This window comes from Musa acuminata, chromosome BXJ3-10 (genome assembly GCF_036884655.1).
Source record: "Musa acuminata AAA Group cultivar baxijiao chromosome BXJ3-10, Cavendish_Baxijiao_AAA, whole genome shotgun sequence".
In the NCBI taxonomy this organism is placed as follows: Eukaryota; Viridiplantae; Streptophyta; class Magnoliopsida; order Zingiberales; family Musaceae; genus Musa; species Musa acuminata.
In genome coordinates, this window is record NC_088358.1 from 3,199,479 (window position 1) to 3,218,693 (window position 19,215).

Consider the following 19,215-nt stretch of genomic DNA (forward strand, 5'->3'; position numbering starts at 1 on the left):
ACTCCTTGCGTTGAGTTAGCTACTGTGATTCACCTTCTCAATGCCATTGAACTTCTAGAATGCAGGAAGTTTTCACCCCAACTTGGAGTAATTCTCTGATAGATGAGGTCGCCTCTGGGATTGTACCGTCTTCTCCATCAACCCTGCCGCCTACTCCACTGAGTAGCAAAGGTACAGCACCACGTACTGCCTGCTTCGTTCCTTGGTCGTGCACTCTTGCATGACCCGAAGTCCTTCACTTACGGCTATCTTGATGAGAAACTTGTTGACACCGGTCTTACGAAGTTTCTTGGCCTCTGCCCTTCAGCCTTGTCTCGGTACTTGGAGATTGCCTCTGCATGCTCCACCTCCTCGGCCCCTTTCACGACCAAGCGCTCTCCCTCCGTGATAGCAAGGGATCAATGACTTTAACGGAAGTCCCGCCTCTGCGGTACCATGGCGCTGCCATGCCCATGGCCCTACCATCCGTCGCCTCGCATCTGCATCCCTTTTCTTCACGATCAGTAGATATGTCTCCGTGGCACTCCTCTGAGTCCACCTCCATTCTAACTGATGCTTGATTTTGGGTAGCTAAGTCCCTCTGGACTCGTCGTCGCTTCCTCGCCCCTTTCGACCTCCTGCTTCAACACCTCTGTGTTCTCCAAGCAGTCTGTTTGGTCGATGGAAAGACGGACTGTAACTCCCATGCATGGCCTCTGCCATCACATTGTAGGGTTTGCACCGATTCTGTTCTCCTTAGCTTCCTTGGTAGCAACGTTCGCTTACTCGACCTTGTCCTCTGACTTGTCGGGCTCCCTTAAGCGAATATGAACTCTGGAGCAGTCCAACTCTCCAGCTGCTTCGATCATACCTCTGCATGATCAAGTCCCTCTCATGGGACTCACTGGTCCTTGCCTTCGAACTTTTCCCTTAGTGGAACACAGCCCCCATATGCTGATGACCAAGGTTTTCGTCCGATGCAAAATTCGATGCACGCACGGAAGACCCGCCTCTGCGGTACCATGGCCTTCACTCCTTGAATCCATAGCCCTTCTTACCGTCATGTTGTTCACCAAAGTGGAGCTCCCAGTAGCTCCCGATCATACCTCCATATGATCTCATCCCTCACGGGACTATGTCGTGTGTGTCGCATTGCCACGAACTGTTCCACCACGATCCGCTGCACCATGTCGCCTCCTGGTGACATCTCCATTGCATTCTGATCCTTGTGGAATAAACTCGAATTGTGAACCCTCCATGTGTGGCCTCTGCCAATACATCGCAGGGTCTCCTCCACCTTCGATTTTTGTTCGCTCCTTTGGCAATCGACCTTCATCCACCCACTCTTGGGTCACACCTAGATGAAGCACCGCTCTAGGACAGTCCGTCGCCTAGTAGCTCCCGAAGTCCACCGACTTCACTGTAATTTGTGCACCATTGTTTGGATCCTGGGCCTTTGCCCCTACTAGCACAATCTCCACTGCGCACCGCTTCCTTCATAGCAACTCGAATGGCAACACTGTGGCATATTCTTCAAGAGTACCCGCCTCTGCGTCCTCTTGCCCCGTGCTAAGGCCTTCTGTACCCAACTTTGCCTCCGCAAATTGAGTCGCCTTAGTTCCTCCATCGAATGCTCCTCCGAGATAAGGTGCATGTGCCTCGAAGCTCCCTTCGTCTTTGGCACCATGCAAGATGAGTCCGCTCTGTTAGAATGAAGGACCCAGGGAACAGCATGATTCTACTCCTGCCTCTGCAAGAGTTTATGTCCTTGACCTCTGTCTAGGGAAAGCGCTATGCCTCTGCTCCATGTTCCAACTTCTATGCTGGCTCCCTTCATGCGGCTTGGGTACTTCGCCAAGTTACACCCAAGTTGCTCCGCTCCTCGTTTTTGCATTGAGTCGATGGTGGCCCTCGCGCCCACCATTCCACGGGTCAGCCCTCCCTTGAGTTGCTTTGGGTCGCTCCCCCACTTGATCTCGCAATGCATCCACCAATGCATTCTCTCGAGCGAGATCATGCGACAACTCCTCGCTGCTTGCTCGGTCCATTGAGCTTCGTGGAGTTGTTGTTTATGAGGTACTTCCTCCTCAACATGTGAAGTCCGTCTCACATGATTCTCCCTCTAGAGAGCCGAGACTTATCCCTCTTGGATAACTGTCCCGTTGGAGCAACATCTCTCTTCGTTTCGAAGACCACCATCCCCTTGGACTACTCCGATCTGCTGAACAAACTGTGCATTGTTCTGCCTCTTGCAAACGCACTTGCTAGATTGCGCCTCCACGTCAATACAGCCACCGCTGCACCCCTCAAGGCCTAGCAACATGCTGAACTCATTGCACACTTCAGCCTCCTCCGGACGTATCCTTCGCATGCCGAAGAGAAAGTTTCAATGCTCCATGGCGCCGAGTCTCGACCGCCTTGGGATGGCCACGAACAATCCATCGTCCGCATACAAGCCCATGCATGAGTACCGAATTCTTCGAGTTAGCAATTCCCCTCACCTCTGTGAGCTTTGCACAACTCTTTCGGTCGCTGAGCAACTCATTCCACTTTGCATAGTCTCGTCCTTTGCCAAGCGTCTCGCTTGCCTTGAGCACCATTAAGTAAAGTTGTCAACGTTGAGCTGTAGCTCAAACTCAGCCATCCCAACCTTTGTGCGCTCCAAATTCTTCCAAGCTTGCCTGTTCTTGTGGTGCCTCTTGCGCGAAGGGTTGGCCATTCCTCTGAATGCCAATCTTAGATGCCCGCTCCTCTGAGCGACTCTTTTCCCTACATCTCCATGCCCGTTTTCCCTCAAACGGTCACGCGTGTGCTGACTGCCCTCAACGCAGCCCCGCTAGGTCCCCCACGTTTGCATGTCAAGTGTTTCTATGAGTGCTTGTCCCGCTCTGATACCATAATGTCACAACCTTAGCTGGTTTTGCCTAAGGTGTGCGGCACCCTCGCGCGTCCGTCCGCAAAAGGTCAGCCTCCCCGAAGCCTCCCATTGTCCCTTAGGACCAACAAAAGAGAGAACGGGTTAAAGAGAATGCCTCAATCGGGATCCACAAGCAAACATGTCCGAAAAACACTTCATAGACAATGCAAATTACAAACAGACTTTACAAGCTCTGAATCGTTGCACAACAAAGGGTAAAATGGTCCATTACAGACCGAAAAGCTCTCGAACGTGTTCACATGATACAACCTTTATTTACAAGCCTAAAGAGGCCACCAACCCAACTAAAATGGGACTATTAAGCCTTCGGCCGCCCCTTTACATTCTGTACAAGGCATGAACATGCCAAAAGACAGACATACATAAGCATTACATCAAACACCTTGTTTAGAAGTTTGTCCGTGACAATATGTCAAAAGCCGTTTCGCATAAAGAATCCCGATTGAATTCATTTTTATCTAAGGCGCAAAACAAGGCATCCATAGCCTTTGCATTTAGAGAAAACGTCTTCTTCTCCAAATCATTCCAATGGTTCATTAAAAGAGAAGACATTTCAAATCCATTTTCAACTATATGCCATAAATCAAGATTTAATGAAAGCAAGAAAACTCTCATTCAAGTTTTTCAATAAGTGTATTCCGTCCCATTTAAGAAGGGAGGATGAATGAGAGAGTGACCCTCTTGGTTGCTGAAAAGAGTCATTTCTCTTGGGTGTTAATCCAAGTGAGAAATAATGAGGCTCTGATACCAATTGTTAGGATCAAGAGCACTAAGAGGGGGGGATGAATTTGTACAGCGGAAAACTTTCAATGATTTAAAACGATGTTCGTACGATGAAATCGTTTCCGATGTAAAACTGTTTTCGAAAACATAACTTGAAAGCGAGTTCTTAAAGGAGTGTAGCAAAAGTAATGAGGAAGTAAAGCACATATGGAGGTTTGCAGTAAGGTAAGCAGCAAGAATAAATGCAAATCAGAGAGCACCACAATTTTAGAGTGGTTCGGTCAATCTTGACCTATATCCACTTTTGGCTTCCTCCTCCGACGAGGTCACCGACGTCCACTAGAGGCCTTCGTTCAATAGGCGAAGGTCAACCACCCTTTTACAGTTTCACTCCTTTTGATTGGCTTAGGAGACAACCCTTACAGAATTTTCACTCCTCTCTTGAATGATCGAAACTTGGAAGAAAAGAGGGAGGAGAACTTTTAACTTATATAACACTTTTGAGCTCTAAAAATCATAGAGTAAGATTGGATTTTTGGTGCCCTTTCATGCAGGAAAGGGTGGGGTTTATATAGGCCCCAAATTGGTTTGAATTTGGAGCTCAAAAAATCATCTCCTGGATTTTCGAGGTCCCGACGGTACTACCTCTCGAAGACCGAGCTTAGACAGTACCACTGCCTGACAGGGGCGGTACCACTACCCAGTCTCACTCAGAGACTGAACCCAGGCGGTACCACCGCCTGACATGGGTGATACCATCGCCCAGTCTTGCTCGGAGATTGAGCCTAAGTGGTACCACCGCTTGACCTAGGCAGTGCCACCACCGACACAGGCGGTGCCACCGGCCAAGAAATATGGGTCCGAATGGGCTGATCCATTCGACCCAATTTGGGTCTATCAAGGGCCCAATTGCCCTCAGATTAAGTTAATGGGATCACCTCCCATTCCTAACTTAATCTACATGCTAACTATGATATTTCTTAAGACATTTACTGCAACTTGCTCCGGTGCATCAATCGCTTCTTCCGGCGAGCTTCCAGCAAACTTCCGGCGAACATCCGACGAACCCTCGGCGATGCTCCGGCAGACTTCTGACAAACTCCTAGACTTGCGACGATCCACTTGGCAAGTTCCGACGAGCTTCTTTGGTTAGCTTCTGGACTTCTCGGATTTGTTCCCGTAGAACCTCCGACAACCGTCCGAACTTCCGTAGAACTCTCGAACCCCCAACGTGATCATAGTCTTGACTTCAGCGCAACTCCTGCTGCATTTCTTAATTCCATCATAGTTAATCCTATACATGTAAAATAAACTTCGATCTAGACAATTAATACTAAGCATTAATCAAGTTGTCCGACATGTCATTGGTCCCTCGACACTTCATCCGATTCTTCAGCGCATCGTCCTCTCCTACGGCCTATTACCTAATCGGCCAGTTGACTCTGCAACTCTGATATTCTTGGCGCAATGTCCGCTCTTCTTGGCTCGATGCCCGAATCCATGGCCCGCAGCCTTCTGTCGATACGTCGACCGATCCACCGGCTCGACGTCTAATCTTCTGACATGTTCCTTCGGCCCAATATAATTTTTCCTGCTTTAATTGTCTCATCCTGATTGAAGCATCCTACATCACTCAAAACGTAGATTAAAACATAAACACAATTATCAATTGATTTCATCATCAAAATATGAGATTCAATAGGTGGTACCGCCCAGTGTTAGGCTGTAGGCAATGGTACCGCCCAGTGTTAGGCTACAGGCAATGGTACCGCCCAATGTAGGCAGTGTTACCGCCCATACTTTGAAATTTCGAGGATTTAAATTTTAGCTCCATTTTTTATGTCATTTGGAGCCTATAAATACCCCAGCTATTCCTACATGGAGAAGTAATAAATATTGAGCAAAACTCTATGATTTTAAGGTTGTAAACCTTAGAAAGTTTAGTTTCCTCGTCCCAAAGCTTAGAGAGAGTTCTACATGAGGTGTGAGAGGGATACCTTGTAAAAGAGGGTTGTAAAAGGTTATCTCCTAAACCTATGAAAAGGAGAAGAGGGGTGTAAAAGGTAGTTGGTCTTTACCTATTGAAGGAAGACTGATAGTAGATACTAGTGGCCTCGACGGAATAGGAATCGATGGAGTGAATGTAGGTCACGATGACCGAACCACTATAAAAATTTGGTTTGCATTTCTCTTAAGCAATTCACTTTAATTGCAAACCACTTTACTTGCTTTACATCCACTATGCTCTTTCATGCACTTTCAAAGTCATTACATTTACGAAACAGTTTTTCATCGAAAATGGATTTGAACCGATGTAATTTTTACTACTGCACTAATTCACCCCCCCCTTAGTGCCGACTCTTTTCCTAACATATTTCACTTTTTGATACTGGACTTATAGACTTGGAAGTTTCAGATATAGCACAACTGGTCATCGAGAGTGGTAGACAATCTTATGTGGGCTATTAAGTATCATTGAAGGATCATCCACTCTTAGTGTCCTGAGAGGAATTTTTTATGTATTTTTGCTTAGGCAAATCCCTTACTAGGGTTATTTGAATTGAGAAAGAAAGAGTTCTTCAAGAGAATCTGATTTGAATGAGACTCAAATAGAAACCATATAGGCCTAATAGCACCATGCCCAGTATATGATCTCTGGGATATTAGATTGATGAGAGAATATTGATATTGTTGGACATAGGTGCCCTGTAAGCCAATCACGTGAGTGATGACACATGTGACATGACATGCACACTTTTTGCTTATTATATTATTTGGCATTTTATAACTTTATATTGCTTGTTGTTTGAATATATATTGCGATGTCCATGGATTTACGCAATGGGAAACGAATCATGATGCGATCACGACAATGAGACCGATTTGCATTTAAACACAAACCCTAAATAATCTCAATTATAGGTTACTCGAGAGAGACATCGAGATAACCGGACATACTGGCATACTATATACCTATCCATATGATGGAGGCAGTTGGTCTCATAGCTGCTCATATGGGGACACTAGGGATACAATGCAGGTGCTCGTTGGAGAATGAGTTCACTGATTGATCCGCTTACGGAATGTCAGATGATTGATGATACATTATTGTCAGACAATAATTCCATAGTCCTAGTGGTGTATCTAGTCCTTAGACTTGAGATACCAAGGATATCCTATATGAGTACTCCACTCTTTGATACCTGACTTATAGGCCCAGAAGTTTCAAATCTAGCACAGTTGGTCACCGAAAGTGGTAACCAACCTAACGAGGGCTATTGAGTATCGATAGAGGATCATCCACTCTCAATGTCATGAGAGGAATATTTCATTTGTTCTTGCTTAGATAAATCCTTGGCTAGGGTCATTCAGATTAAGAGATAAAGTGTTCTCCGGGAGAATCCAATTAGAGCGAGACTAGAGTAGAAATCATATGGGTCTGACAGCACCATACTCGGTATACGGTCTCTAAGGTATTAGATGGATGAGGGACTATAAATATATGGTAAGTGAGGACAAACATGTCTAATGGATTGGATTCTCCTGTATCATCTAGGGACTGCGACGTAATGGCCTAGTATTTCAACAATCAATGAGTCGAGTGAATTAGTATATAGATAATAATTCGCTGAGTCAGAAGAAGTTCTAACAAGTATAACTCACGACGAGCTCGATGTTGGGCCTAGAGGGTCACACACATATGGTAGGATTTACGATGATTAGAGGTTTGGATGGAGCCTCTATCTTATTGGATATCTAATAAGCCGCTGAATTATTGGATCCTATGGATGAGATCCAATAAGAGCCAATAAGAGATTATTGTGTAAAGACCCACTTATGTAAGAGGCTTGGGTAGTTGGATGGAGATCCGGTACCCAATATGGCAAGATCCATTAGGGTTAAATTGATAGGAAACCTCTATAAATAGGAGGGAACCAAAGGGTCATAGGCTAGGTTCTTTTTTGCTACCTCCACCTATTCTCTTCTCTCCCTCTCCTCCTCATACTATAGCCCTATTTGGGACATGTGGATAGCAAGAAGGGGCAGCCCCTTTTTTATTGTGTGGTGCATGCGAGGAAGAGATTTGGACAACGATTTGAGGAGCGTCATCATAGCCCTTGCCATGTAAATCACCACTAGATAGGAGGGCATTTGACCTCCTTCATCCTCTCTAATAGATCTATAAGTTTTTAGGGTTATACGATCTCCCTAGGTAACACATCTTTCTTATACGCGTCATTTTTCAGTTTTGTGGGATTTTGCGTACCAATCTTTGCACAACACTGAAACCTTATTTTTTTATGAGAATTCTATGATTTTATTTTATATTTTTCTGCTATGCATGTGATGTTGCCTCAGATTTCCCAATGGATACATGGTAATTAAGGATAGATAGGTCCAATGGATTAGATTCCCCTATATCATTTGAGGACCGTGGCATAGTGGCCTAGTACGTACCCAGTCGATGAGTCGAGTGAACTCTAATTTTGAAGCCATTTGGGGCCTATAAAAACCCCACTCGTCCTTGCTCGGTTAGCACATGAACTGAGAATATAAAACTATTGTAATATTGAGAGCTCCCCTCCTCTTTTCTAAAAGTGTAATTTCTGTTTAAGGGAGGGTTGATTGGTTATAAAAGTTATCTCCTAAATCTGTGAAAAAGAGAAAAATGTTGTAAGAGGGTAGTTGGTCTTTGCCCATTGAAAGAAGACTATTAGTGGACGCCAATAGCCTCAACGGAGGAGGAATTGAGAGTGAACATAGGTCACGACAATTGAACCACTATAATACTTGATTTGCATTTCTTTCATGCTTTTCATTTATATTGCAAACTAATTTAATTGCTTACTACTTTCACTACACTTATCAACATGCACTCTAAGTCAAGCTCATTTTCGATAGTTTTTAAATCGTTGAGATTTTTATCGAAGCACTATTTCACCCCCCTCTTAGTGCTGACTTGATCCTAATAGTTGATATCAGAGCCACATTTTTCTCATTTGGTTTAACACCTAAGAGAATTGACTTTTTTTTTCTTTCAAGAGGGTCACTCTATCATTCATCCTCCTATGTTCAATGGGGCGAACTATACGTATTGGAAAACATGAATGAAAGTTTTCTTGCTTTCTTTAAACTTTGATTTATGGAATATTATCGAATATGGTTTTCAACAACTCTCTAAACCTATGAATGAATGGAATGATTTTGAGAAAAAATCATTTTCGTTAAATGCAAAAGCTATGAATGCTTTGTTTTGTACTTTGGATAAAAATGAGTTTAATCATATTTTGACTTGTGAAACTATACATGACATTAAGCACACTCTTGAAATCACACACAAAGGCACAAGTAGGGTTAAAGAATCAAAAATTAATCTTTTGATGCATAGTTTTTAATTGTTTCAAATGGAACTAAGCGAAACCAATGGAGACATGTACACCCGTTTTACAGATGTCGTCAATGGATTAATATTAAGTGGATCCAGGCTTAGAGTACTGGAAAGCAGTAAAGTATATCCTGAAGTACTTGAGAATGACTAATGATCTTTTACTAGTATATAGAGGTAGTAACCTTAGGGTTGAAGGCTACACAAACTCTAGTTTTTAGTCCGATGTTGATGATAGCAAGTCGAATTCGAGATATGTGTACACCTTGAATGGAGAAGCAATATGCTGGAAGAGTTCCACACAAGATACTACTGTAGACTCGACCATAGAGGCAGAGTATATTACTATAGCAAAGGCAACAAAAGATAGAGTATAGATGAAGAAGTTCATCATAGATCTAAGAGTCGTGCCGAGCAAAGAGGAGCTGATTCCCTTATATTATGACAATAATGAGGTGATTGCTTAAGCAAAGAAACCCAAGTCTCATCAAAAGTCTAAGCACGTTTTGAGGAGGTTCCACCTGATCAGAGATATCGTAACCTGAGGAGATATAGCAGTGGAAAGAGTTTCATCCGAAGATAACATCGCAGATCCACTAACAAAGTCATTGTCTCATATTATCTTTGAGCATCATAGAGGTCTAATACGGATCAGACACAGAGATGGTTGGCTTTAGGTCAAGTGAAAGATTGCTAGTCATAGGTGCCCTACGAGCCAATCACGTGAGTGATGGCACATGTGACTTGACATGCAGTCTTTTTACTTATTATTATTATTTAGTATTTTATCACTTTATATTGCCTATTGTATGAATATATTATGATGTTCATATATTTGTGTAATGAGAATCGAAGTATGATGAGATCACGATAATGAGATTGATTCGCCTTTAAACACAAATCCTAAATAATCTCGATCATAGGTTACTCGAGACAGACATCAAGATAACCGGACAGACTGGTGTACTATATACTCATCCATATAATAGATGTAGCTAGTTTCATAACTACTCATGTGGGGACACTAGGGATACAATGTAGGTGCTCATTGGAGAATGAGTTCATTGATTGATCTGCTCACAGAATGCTAGATGGTTGATGATGCCTTATTTTTAAACAGCGATTCCGTCATCCCTGTGGTGTATCTGATCCTTAGACTTGAGTCACCAAGGATGTCCTGTATAAGTACTCTACTCTTTGATGCCAGACTTATAGGTTTGGAGGTTCTAGATCTAGCACAGTTAGTCATTGGGAGTGGTAGCCAACCTTATGAGGGATATTGAGTGTCGATAGAGGATCATCCGCTCTTAGTGTTATAGGAGAAATATCCCATATATTCTTGCTCAAACAAATCCCTAGTCAAGGTCATTCGGATTGAGAGAGAAAGAGTTCTCTAAGAAAATCCGATTAGAGTGAGACTTGAGTAGAAACTATATGGGCCTGATAGTACCATGCCCGGTATATAGTCTGTAAGGTATTAGATTAATGAGAGACTATAGATATATGGTAATTGAGGACAGATAGGTCCAAAATATTGAATTCCTCTGTATCGTCTAAGGACCACAGCGTAGTGGCCTAGTACGTCTACAATCGATGAGGCGAGTGAATTATTATAGAGATAATAATTCACTAAGCCAGAAGGAGTTCTAACAAGTATGACTCATGGCTAGCTTGATATTGGGCCTAGAGGGTCACATACATATGGTAGGTATTGTGACAAGTAGAGATTCAGATATGAGATATCCATTAGACCTCCTATCTTATTGGATATCCAATAAGCCCCTAAATTATTGGATCCTATGGATGAGATCCAATAAGAGCTAATGAGAAATTATTGGATAGAGATCCATTAATCTAATAGGCTTGGGTAGTTGGATGGAGATCCAATATCCAATATGGCAGGATCTATTAGGGTTAAGTTGATAGGAGGCCTCTATAAATAGGAGGGAACCAAACACCTATAGGCCAAAGGTTTTCTTGGTTACTACCTTTTATTCTCCTCTCCCCTTCTCCTTCTCAGATAATAGGCCTAGAGATTTAAGGAGTATCGTTGCAACCCTATTGTGTGGATCATCATTAGAGAGGAGGATGCTTGACCTTCTTATCCTCTCCTACAGATCTATAGGGATTTAGAGATATACGATCTTCCTTGGTAACACAACTATCTCATGCATGTTAATAGTTTTGCAGATTTTATGCACCAATTTTTTCACGACGACAAACACATCTTTGAAAAATTTGGGGATTTTATTTTTTATTCTTCCGTTATACATATGATATTGCCCCTAGATTTTCCTATAAGTTAATATTCACTCGTTGGTAAGAAGATCGGTAGTGAAAGCCGGTAGCCTCAAGTGAAGAGGAATTGGGAGTAGATGTAGGTCGGGATAACCGTACTACTATAAAATCTGGTTTGTATTTACTTTATGCTTTTTATTTATATTGTAAATTGATTTCTTACTCTCAATATGCTTATTACACTTTCGAATGTTTTGAAGTTAAACATCTTTCCAATACTGTTTTATCGAACGAAATTTTTAAATCATCGAAAGTTTTACAAAAGCACTAATTCAAATCCCCCCCCTAGTGTCAATTTCGGTTCTAACATTGTCAAGCAAGAAAGATTATAGTATTTATAGGCTCCAAATAACTTTAAAAATAGAGCCAAAAAGTGTCTCATCCCAGGTTTCTAAAGTACTATCAATACCACTGCCATTACTGGATGGTACCACCGTCTACTAGACTAACAACTAGAGGTACCACTATTTATCAGTTTGACACTAGAAGGTACCACCGCCTAGTCTGACATTGATACTGGGCAGTACCACTACTAGTTTGGACAGTACCATCACCTAGACACTATTTGGGAGGCTGAGTCTCAAGTGATTCCACCGCTAGCCCTAGCGATGCCACCGCTTGACTTGGCTCCAAGTCACTCAATGGGCTAACCAACAGGCCCAATTCAGTCCTAATTCAGGTCCAATTGGTCCCTAATTGAATTAGTAGGGTTATACCCAAACCTAACTCAAATTAAAACCTAACTACGATGATTAATACAAATAATTACAAAACAAAAGGCTAAGTTGCTCGGAACATCATTTGTTCATCCAAACTCCTAGCGAACTTCCGATGAACTTCTAGTAAACTTTCGGCATATCGTCCAAACATTTGACATATCGCCCGATCCATCGACATGTTGACTCCCGCAATATCCGATCTTGGCACAACATCCAATTCTTCTGACCTGATGCTCGTTTTTTGACTCCAACCTAATGTCTGATTATTTTTGCTTTAATTATTTTACCTTTTTATGATCGTGGTTAGTCTTGCATCACTTTTCTCAAAATGTGGATCAAATCGTAAACTCATCAATTGATGTTATCATTAAAATCCAAGATTCAACATTTATAGCCACCCTTACTAAAGACGCAGTGGATCTTCAGCCCAAAACCGTTGCCCCACCATGGGATCATGTCGTCATTGTCGTCAACCCACAATGGTAGCGGTGGAAGAGGAGTGGAAAGAGGTATCCATAGAATTAGCATGGATTGGAAGGCAGAGGCAAGCAGCCCAATCGCAATCTAGGCGATGACTGATAAAGCTCCCGTGATCTCATTCAACTAAACATTCTGAGGTATAATCGATGGAGGAAGTTGATCGTACACCCTTTGCTTGCTATTCTCCCTCCTCTAGTATCGCTCTGCATCTATTTCGGTGGGAGATGAGGTATTTGCATTAGTGTCGCACTGCTCTACATCTACGTCGGCTAGAAGTGAGACATCTACATTAGTGTCATGCAAGGTCTTTGCCTCACCTCCCGTCGACATAGATGCAGAGCGACGTTGACGCAATTATAGAACAATGCAGAGGAGCCATCATTCTCGTCCTCTTTCTCCTCCCTCTTTGTAACATCCCTCATTTTGAAAATTTAATGAATACTTATTTGTAAATATAAGGATTATTTAATAATTTTTTATATTAAATGATATTATATTAAAAGTTCATGGCTAGGGACCTAAGGTTAAATATTAGAAATTTGATATGATTTATAAAAGATTCAGATTTAAGTTAAAGAAAAAAAATGGTGGACATGTGTCACTAGCTAACATAATGGTGCCACCTATGTTTATTCTATAGATGACACTTAAGCTTCTTTCTTGCATGCTTGCCACCTTACAACCCTTATATTAGCTAAATTTAATATATTATAGGAGAAATAAAAGGATGAAACTTAAGAAGTTGTAACCAACGTTAGTTTAAGATGAAGAAAGAAGAAGAAGAAGAAGAAGAAGAAAAAGCTTTACTTTGGCTTAAGGTTTTGCATCAATTCCATACTTTTGGGACTCAAATTTGTTTAAGACAAGTGTTCTAACCTCATCCCACAGAAATCATAATCTCTATTTTCATTTTAATTCTTCATAATTCAAAAGGTTTCAGCATAGCACCAAACCTTTCTTTTGTTTTGATACAAAGCCTTGAATCTATAATTTTTTGGTAATCTGACCTCTATCCATTGTTTCAGACCTAACTTTTAGCACTAAACTCTGATTTAGGCAAAGCCTAATTTATTTGAAAGTAGACTTAAAGATTTTTATTTTGATACTGAGATTGAATAATTTGGAGTTTAAATACCTACCAAAACTTCTGTTTCAATTAACCCTACAGATTCTGCAAAAGAGGGACTGTAATTTCTGACCTCTTATTGCTTAACTACTTATAACTTTCTGTTGGGAACTCAGATTCATGCAAAGTATAATTTACTAGAAACTATGCTCAAAATTCTTTCTTTGTTTACATGACTTGAAATTTTTGGAGTACAATTGAAAACTAAAACATCTATTTTCATCGACCCTGTGGACTTAGTAAAATAGACTTGATGTTTTCAGAAATTTTGCTATAAAATTATTTGTAACTTCCTCTAGTAAACTACAATTCATACAAAACTTAATTTAATTAAAGCTAGATTGACACATCTTTCAAATAACATCAATTTTGTATAAATTAGAGTATAATTGGTTATCTATATAATTTATATGAATAGTCTCTCAAATTCTGTCAGAATCAAGCTTTGATTGATTTCAACTATTCTTGTTTCATATTTTTAGAAATTGATTTTAGTTAAAACCCTTACTTTAGTTGAGCTTTATATTACTACTTTAAATTCCTATATACTCTTGTCCTTTAATTATTTATATACCTGATTTTATTATGTAAAGTTTATGTTTGTATTGTAATGTTTCGTATTGGCACATGCATTCCGTTGTTCTACATATATTTTAGATATGTACTAACCTTATTGTTCACAATACCCTTTTATACTCTAGTGTTTGTGGGATTGTTTGGACCTTTGCCAAAAATGGTAAAGGGATTATTTAGACCTTTGCTAGAAATAGTAAAGGGATTATCTAGACCTTTGTTAGAAATGGTAAAGGGTATGTGTTTAGAGCCCGCGATGCTCTGCTGGCCCTCTCTGGCTTCATCCAAACGTCGATGGATGATGCTCCCAGATGTGGGAGATTATGTTTAAGATCTCATTTCACCTTCTATCTATTTGACATGATATCCTAAGCTTTGGCTGTGTTTCTATGTATGCTTTGGATAAGAATGAAATGAATGCAATGTTATGCGACGTTTGAGCTTCTGTTTCGTATTTATTCTTTAATATATTTCAAAATATTTTATTTATTATTAATATGCTCTGAAACATTTCATACGTCCTTGATATGCTCCGAAATGCTTCCTATGCCATTGATATACTCTGAAATGCTTCAAATGCTATTGATATGCTCTGTAACATTTCATATGCGATTGATATACGAAATGCTACTTACGTTAGTGATATGCTCCAACTAATCCTACTCCTTTGCTATATGTCATTTGAGTTTCTATTTTATATTTGTTCTTTGATATGCTTCGAAATATTTATATGTCCTTGATATGTTTTGAAAACTGTCCTCTTTGTTATGGATATGTTAGTCATTTGCTGAGCTTTATATGCTCACCTCGTTGCTATATAAATTTTTCAGGATAGCTTATCACTCGTTAAAATATGTAAATTGGGTTGAGACAGTAGAAAGCTAGAAGGTTTTGAGGCAAAACTTTCATACTTGATAGTTTGATATTGTATAAGTTCCTTTGTATGTAATGAAATATCACGATAACTCTAGATATATCTTTTAAATATTTAAAAAGTATCTCTCATATTAGGATTTTGATAATATTAAGTTTAAATTGTATAATGATATAAACATGTGATACATGTTGGGTTTGTAATTGTATAGATTTATGATGTGGTTAGGGTTTAGTTGAGTTGGCTTTGGATTTTGTGAATCATTAAGTGATATGATGGTATGATTATAAACTGCACAGGTTTTATAAATTATGGATTATATAGGTGAATTTTGACTTGAGTGTTTTCTTAGTGACCTCAAATGTGTGTTTGGATCCTGGATTGTTTATTGAATTATAATATTATCGATTTCGGATTGAGGGGCATGATACTCTTTGCCTCACCTTCTTTTGTCATTCTCTCTCCTTTTCCTTCTCTCTCTGCAAGAAGCCGTGAAGCCGTAGAAGTTACTCAAGCTCCATCGTTATTACAACCATTGCCCTAGCCTTGATAAGGTCAACCACCATAGTAGCCACTCGTAACCCCTAATAACACCGTCGTCTACCATCATCACAATAATTGACTAAGAATTTTTAATTAAGACATAATAAATAAAAATATAATAAGCATGCTAAAATTATATTTTTATCTCTCTTTTTTTATCATACTATCACGTATTATATTTTTTATCGATAAAATTGATGACGTTAAAATAGATATGATTAAATATTTTACTTTCATAACTATAAAAATTTTAATATAAATTTAAAATTTTAAAAAAAAATACTAAAATGATCTAACTATAATAAATAATATATAATTAACCATCATACGAAGCACAACCAGTAGAGTGACATTTCATTCACACGACCTGATCACAAGCTTCACCCTCGTCAAAACTTGAACTGAAGCCTTCCAAATTAGTCATAGTTCTCTAGGATTTTGTTGGCAGTCAGATGCCTCTCTAAACAGCTCCATTTCACAAACAAGTGCTTCTAAGGTTTGTCACATCTTGTTCTGTACTTTGCGAGCCACGGTAAGGTACAATCATAAGATATATTTCTAATATATATAAAAATAAGAATAGAAACACATTAGGCAATTATAGAAGCAGTACAATTTATTAAAGCATACGTGACAATCTCTCAACAATGGAGAAATGTGAAACGTTTCATTTTACTTCTATTGTACGGTGTAGAAATGATACCTCGTAAAAATTGACTAAAAGAAAGACAGAACAATTAACATGTTCGTTTTAAAAAATATATATATATAATTTCACATACCTTGAATAAAATTATTTTAAAATATAAATTAATTCGTTAAATATCATTACAAAAGCTGTAAGTACAACAGATAAGTTTGTGCCAAACCCAGGACAACACAGGTTTATTCTTTGCTTCTGGTGATTGTATGCCCAACATCAAGCTATTAAATAGATTATAGCACAAGTAGAAAAAATTACTTTCAGAGAACAAATCTTGATACAAAGCTTGAAAAATATATATGCGATCCAGATTATCAGAGTTCGACAACATAGATAAAATTATATATATATATATATATATATATATATATATATGTATATATATATGTATATGTATATATATATATGTATATATATATATGTATATGAATATATGTATATATATATATGTATATGTATATATGTATATATATATATGTATATGTATATATGTATATATATATATATATATGTGTGTATATATATATATATTGATGGGAGTCTAATATACTTACGTGGTCTTTTCACACTTTGGTATGCTACGGCAGTTCTATTGGGAAGTGCCATTTAGGTAACAAAATAATGAGTTCATTGTGATGTGAAAAAGCGGAATCATATCACATTGCTACATAGTTATGCACTTCGTCCTCACTCAAGCATCATATTTACCTTCAATCCATATTACCTAGAAACTACAGCAGTAACCCATTTTTATTACTACTGAAGGTTTAGTGCATGTGGAAGACGATTGAAATTATCGACAAATTACTGTACCATACGATCATTCATGACAACCTTGTCTCAGAAGCTATAAAGTTGACATGCAATTATTCCTCCATCAATAGAGTGTCTTCAAAACCCACGAGAAGATCAATTGAAGACAATTGAATCAAAGAAGTAATTTCACGTGGCAGTAGCAGCTCTCAGTGGAAGTGGAATAGAGTGATTGAGATATAAAAAATAATAATTTTTATATATAAACAAATACTAACAGGTTGAAATTAAATAGAACCATAATAAAATAGAACACCAAGATATACATGAAAAATTCCTTTAATGTGAAGGGTAAAAACTATAAGGTAAACTAGAGATCATCCACTATAATAATAATGAATATATAAATCTCAATCTCTTGCCCAAAACCCTAGTAACAATCATAAGAGAATAACTAGGATATAAGGATCATATCACTGTGCACAATATCTAAATCCTCTCTAATTCTCCCCAAGTAATCATAGTAAGAATCTATTATAAATCTGATCTAACCGGAGATAAAAGCACTATTAGATGATTGAGAACAGTCTCTTTGTGTTGTCCTTGTCTTCTTCCCTTTATTTTTCTTCGTTTTCTGCCTTGTTCTCCTCCTTTTCTTTGGAATCCCGTGGCTACCAAAAACTGCCTCGTTGCTACCTTTTTCTGCCTCTTTTTAAGCCACCACACACCCCCCCCCCCCCCTAATATATAAATTAGGGTTAGGCTAAGTGTTAGGATCAAGAGCACTAAGAGGGGGGGGTGAATTAGTGCAGCGAAAAACTTTCGACGATTAAAAAGGTGTTCGTATGATAAAGGCGATTTCGGTAGAAAAGCCGATTCGTAAATCTCTTTAACTTGTAATCAAATGAGATGTAGTTAAAGGAAATCTATGAAGGTAGTTTGCAGTTATGATGAAAGTTAAAATGTAAGCGCAAACTGAAATATGATGTTCGTACGATAAAACTGATTTATGTCTAAATGCCGATTCAGAAAATACTGAACTTTAAAACATGATCGTAAATGTGCAGAAGGCAGTAAGCTATTGAGGAGGTTTGTAGTAAGGATAAGATGCTCAAAGTAAATGCAAACCGAGATTTAGAGTGGTTCGGTCAATCTTGACCTACATCCACTTTTGGCTTCCTCCACCGACGAGGTCACCGACGTCTACTAGAGGCATTCCTTCAATAGGCGAAGGCCAACCACCCTTTTACAGTTTCACTCCTTTTGACGGGCTTAGGAGACAACCCTTACAGAATTTTCTCTCCTCTCTTTAAAGATCAGAACTTGGAAAAAAAGAGGGTGAAGAACTTTTGGCCTTTACAACAATTTTGAGCTCTAAAAATCACAGAATAAGATCAGGATTTCGGTGTGTTTTTGGTGCTCTTTCAGTGCTGAAAGGGTGGGGTATTTATAGGCCCCAACCCAGTTTAAATTTCGAGCTCAAAACTGTCAATTCCCGAAATTCTGGGATCTAGCGGTTGCACCTCCTGACTGAGGCGGTTGCACCGCCTAATAGAGCTCGAAGACTGAGCCTCTGGGCGGTGCCACCTCTTGTTAGGGGCGGTTGCACCTCTTGCCAGAGCTCGAAGACCGAGCTCAGGCGGTGCCACCGCCTGACTGAGGCGGTTGCACCTCCTGCCAGAGCTCGAAGACCGAGCTCAGGCAGTGCCACCTCTTGGCTGGGGCGGTTCAACCGCCTGGCAGAAATCAGGGTCCGAATGGGTTGATCCATTCGACCCAATTTGGGTTTTTCAGGGGCCCAATTGCCCCAAGATTAAGTTAATGGGATCACCTCCCATTTCCAACTTAACCATTGTGCTAACTATGATATTTCCTAAGACATTTACTGCAACTTGCTCCGGTGCGTCAATCGCTTCTTCCGGCGAACTTCCGTCGATCATCCGATGAACCCTCGATGATGCTCCTGCGGACTTCCGGCAAACTCCTGGACTTGCGACGATCCACTTGGCGAGTTTCGATGAGCTTCTTTGGCAAGCTCATGGACTTCTCGGATTTGTTCCCGTAGAACCTCCAACGACTGTCCGAACTTCCGTCGAACTCTCGAACTCCCAACGTGATCA